This window comes from Penaeus monodon, chromosome 41, assembly GCF_015228065.2.
Source record: "Penaeus monodon isolate SGIC_2016 chromosome 41, NSTDA_Pmon_1, whole genome shotgun sequence".
NCBI lineage: Eukaryota > Metazoa > Arthropoda > Malacostraca > Decapoda > Penaeidae > Penaeus > Penaeus monodon.
Window position 1 is genome coordinate 26,761,453 of NC_051426.1, and position 5,000 is coordinate 26,766,452.

Here is a 5,000-nt window from a genome sequence, read left to right on the forward strand (position 1 = left end):
CTCCAGGAAGCGAAGAAGGGGAAAGGGTGAAGGATAATTAATAAATGAGTATAAAAGAAGGCAATCCCACGAATGACAACGCGTTCAACCTGACCCCTAGCAGGGGTGGTTGGTGCCGACTGGGTGGGCACTAAATTTATTATCAGACCATTCATCCCTTGCTTCCAAAGTTCCTAATGGGGGATTTTAGACGTGTTTGTGAATTTATCGAACGTGTCGAACCAGTCTACACACGACTTATATCTATGGCACCATTAAAGCTACTTTATGGGGCAGAGACGGCGAAAAGATGGTGAAAAAAATGGCGGACGCATTCACCACCTGGGTAGTCAGACGGCTTCTTGGTCGAGTTGCCGTTCCGCACGCAATATTTCCGATCTCGGACGACTCCTTGCGTTAAAAACACGATGCGTCTACGGCTGGCTACGGTCGCCCTCCTGCACTAACCGGCGTAGGGTCTGTCACAGCACCGCGGAGCAATATTGAGGAATAAATATAAATCCTGCAATTTTGCCTCCACGCTTTACCAGGGCAGTGTTGCCAACAAGCGGTCATCACCTGCAAGGTAGTTCCGGATTACAAAAACAAGTGGCAGAGAAAAAAAACATAAGTGGATCGACTCCATGCGACACAATTGGCCAATGACGCGCGTCTTTGGCAGCGTTTGCACTTGACAAAACTACAGCGGGATATGAAAAAAAAATGTATCCATTATTCATATTTTGATCACATGGTACAATGCCCTTGGTACTGAGAGACACCTGGGCGTGTATCTATGCTATACGCTCTATACATGTTTATTGAACACCTCGCGAGCATAACGGTTATAAAGAGACGGATTAAAAACACCAGGAAATGCTAACCTGGAATGATATGTTCGTCACGGCGTTCATAATGCTAAATTAATTAAATGGGTTGCAACGAACCACGACACATCGATAGCTACGAGACCGGCAGAAGCTTGAACTGCATCGGCGAACAATCCAGATCTAAAATCAAGTTAGGAATAAAAAGGGGGAAAAAATCAAGCCGGAGGAACGAGTCAACCCAACTCAAGCCTGAGATCAACCGCGCACCTCGACTCACTCCAAGCTCGCGCAACACGTTTCAAAATTAAATGAAATCACCTGCAGCCTGACTAGCATATTCTGCCTCACCTGCCTGCCTGCCTGTCTGCCTACCTGTCTGCTTACCTGTCTCCCTCCTTCCCCTCGCCTGCCTGACTTCCCTGTTTGCCTAAACCTCGGGGAAAAAAAAATCACAATCTCCAATTCCTTGCTCCAGCAATAACACTTTTTATAGCATATAAACGAAATTTTTCGACTATATTGACAACGGTAAGCAAATCTTCGCACATCCCAGGTACGAGAAACACACCAACTGCAGCGAGTCAAAAGATGCCATTTAGATTCGGCAATGCTAAAATAACGCGGAGACACTTCCTCGTTGCATACAAAGCAGATGGATGGTCGAGATACCCAGCTGCTTGCTAAAAAAGGCACTTAAAACACACCCGACAAACGCATAATACCATTAAAAAATACATAAATAAAATTAACAACAATAACAATAATAACACAATAAACATCCAAACGCAAATTCTTGTACAAACCGCAACATCTCGATCGCCATCCAAACCGACCAGCGCTAATAGTTCCAGGCCGCCCGCAAAACAACTCTGGCCTCTAACAGAAATAACGACGTTGCCATACCCTCAACTCGCCATACGGCATAGGCAACCACAATGTCCCACTCAACCTACATCACGACCTCCACCCACAACAGCACATACCAACCCTTGGCACACACACACGTATGCCATCACATCAATCGCCACACCACTTTCACATTCCTCGGGTATAACATTTGACCTTATTATGAATCAACTTCAACTTCTTCAACTCCAGCTTCCCTCCCTCCGTTCCTTCCTCTCCTTCTCTTTCTTTTTTCTCTCTCTCTCTCTCTCTCTCTCTCTCTCTCTCTCTCTCTCTCTCTCTCTCTCTCTCTTTATTATCGATCTTTTCCATACGTCTCTCTCTCTCTCTCTTTATTATCGATCTTTTCCATACGTCTCTCTCTCTCTCAAATCTTTCCTCTCTCATTCCCTCCGCTTTTTCCCTTCTACTCAAACACACTTCTCCCTCTATCCTCCTCCATCTCCTTCCTCCTCGCCTTCTTTATCCCCCTCCCTCCCACCCCCTTCTGCTCTATTCCAACACTTCCTTACGCTCGTCTCACGGCATATGTTCCTCCAGGCTGGAAAGGACGCCCCTTCCCTCCTCCTCCTCCTCCTCCTTTCCCTCCCTACTCCTACTCCTACTCCCACTCCCACTCCCACCCCCTCCTTTCCCTTCCGACCATCTTCCACCTTTATCCCCCGCTCTCCCTTCTTATCTTCTCCTTCCCATTCCTTTATTTCTATTCCCCTTCCTTCGTCGTGCGTTCATCAACCGCCGGCTCATGAATTCCCTGCGATTGGTAAGTCATTCATTAAAAAAAAAATGAAGTAATTATAACGGGGATTAAAATTACCAACAATCTGAAAGGCCATCCTCCTCATCCTCCTCGTCGCCCTCTTTCTTAATAAGTCTAACTTCACGATCGACGCGACGGCCGCCATTAAAGGCCCACGCAGGCGAAACGCTGCCTCGCCATCCATCGTTCATCTCGACAGTCCAAGACCTCAATAATAATAATAATAATGAAAAAAAAAAATCTCCCCTTCCCATCGCTCCCATTACCCCCATCAATCCCCACCCATCGCCACTTAAAAACACATCCAGACATACCCACCAACAACCCCATCAACTTTATATACAAGCTTTCCCACAGCCCGGTCGCCATAACTGATTGTTTTCCTGGTCTCATTCTCCAATCCTTAAGCTGCCGAGCGGGGAAGTCGTGGTCCAGGTCGGTCTTTCTTTGGCTGTCTGTCTGCGTCTGTCTGTCTGTTTGTTTCCCCCCCCCCCTCTCTTTCTCTCTCTTTCTCTCTCTTTCTTTCTCTCTCTCTCTCTCTCTCTCTCTCCTCCTCCCTCTCTCAACCCGGGCAGCCGCCATCATGGTGACCCACATAGCTCAGCCGCTGACCGGGTCAAGCTCCACACCCGCAACCTCCAACCCTTGCCTCCTCGCTCATCCCCCCCTCCCCTCCCCCATCCGCAGCCTCAACCCTTGCTTCGCTTCACATCCTTCGCTCTTCCTCCTTCTCCCATGCCCCATCTTCGTTTCGCCTCTCATCCTTCTCCCTTCCTCCTTCCATCCCCTACCTTTACTTCCTCTCACACCCTAAGCCCTTCATCCTTTCCCCATCCCCCTCCAGCTCTTGCGTCGACTCTCACCCTTCTTACCTCCCTTTCCAACTTACTTCCACTAGCATCCCTTCCCCTTCTTCTTCCCCTTTATTTTCCCCTTCCCTTCCTCTTTACTTTCGCCTTCCCCTTCCTCTTCCTCTTCTCCTTACCATCCCCTTTCCCTTCCCCTTTCCTGTCGCCTTCCTCTTCCTCTTCTCCTTCCCCTTCCCAATTCTCTCACTCACCCATTTCCCCATCCCCATTCTAGCTTCTCTCCTCTGCCCTTTCCTCAATAATTTCTCCCTTAACTCACCCTACTTTACTGAACTGTAATAATACCTTTTCGTTTTCGTGGCCTCTTGCTTAACAAGGCAATTTGCATACAGCTTCTACATAGCCTGTCTGTCTGTCTGTTACTCTGCCTGTCACTCTGTTTGTCTGTCTGTGTGTCTGTCTGTTTGTGTCTGTCCGACTGACTGCGTCTGTTTATCTTTTAATATCATAATAATAATGACAGTAATATTACCCACAAACATACAAAATACAACAACACAAGAGCATAAAAAATAAAAATATAAGAGAAACAACACAAAAACAAACAAACAAACAAAAATACAAAAACACAAAACATTTTTTTTTTCTACGCTCACACATTCTCTAAACAAAATGTCATTTTTGTAATAAAAAAGACGAAAACCACTCGACTCCATTACGATGATCATCCAATTGGAATGAAAAATCATGAACAGACGAATAAATGAATGAATAAATAAATGAAAAGGAGAATGTGTTTTTTTTCCAGCAATTTCTTTCTCTGTCTTTGATCTATATTTCAAATGAATCCGATGGCTACTGTTATTTACTAGAACTAGAAACAATTTATGTCTTTTTTCATGTTTTATAGATAAATGCCTACACATACAGGCTACATACAAGTCCTACGTAGGTCTTACACACTGGCGTAAATTCTCTCTCCTTCAATCTCCATCTCCATCTGTGTATCTCTCCCTCAGTATTGCCATTCCGTCTCTTTCTTTCTTCCCCAATTCTCTCCCACAACAACAGTGACACCCATTCCCTACCTCCACCTCCCCTTTCCCACCCCTACTCTCTCCCCATCTCCTCTTCCACTCTCTCTCCTACTCCCTCTCCATCTCTCTTTACCTCTCCCTCTTCCACTCTCTCTCCTACTCCCTCTCCCTCTCCGTCTCCCTTTCCCTCTCCCTCTCCCTTTCCCACTCTCTCTCCTACTCCCTCTCCCTCTCCGTCTCCCTTTCCCATTCCCACTCCCACTCCCTCTCCCTTCTACCAATCGCCTCCCAAACAGCGTTATGCAGATCTCGACCTTCCCGCCGCGCCCGATCTCCCTCTTGTCACTGTCCATTTCTCCCTTGCGAATGAGGATGAAGTTGTAACGCGATTACGAATGGATGCGGAAAGGGAGAAAAGAGATAGAGGAACGGGTGGGAGGGAAAGGGAGTGAAGGTAGAAGGGAGGGGAGAAAGAGGGAGAGGAGGGAAGAGGGGAAGGAGGGTGGGTAGGAGGGAGGGAGGGAGGGAGGGAGGGAGGGAGGGAGGGAGGGAGGGAGGGAGGGAGGGAGGGAGGGAAGGAGGGTGGAAGGGAAGGAGGGTGGAAGGGAGGGAGGAAGTAAAGGAAAGAGTAAGAAATGTAAGGAGGGTGAGACAGAGGAAGATGAAAAGGAATGAAGGA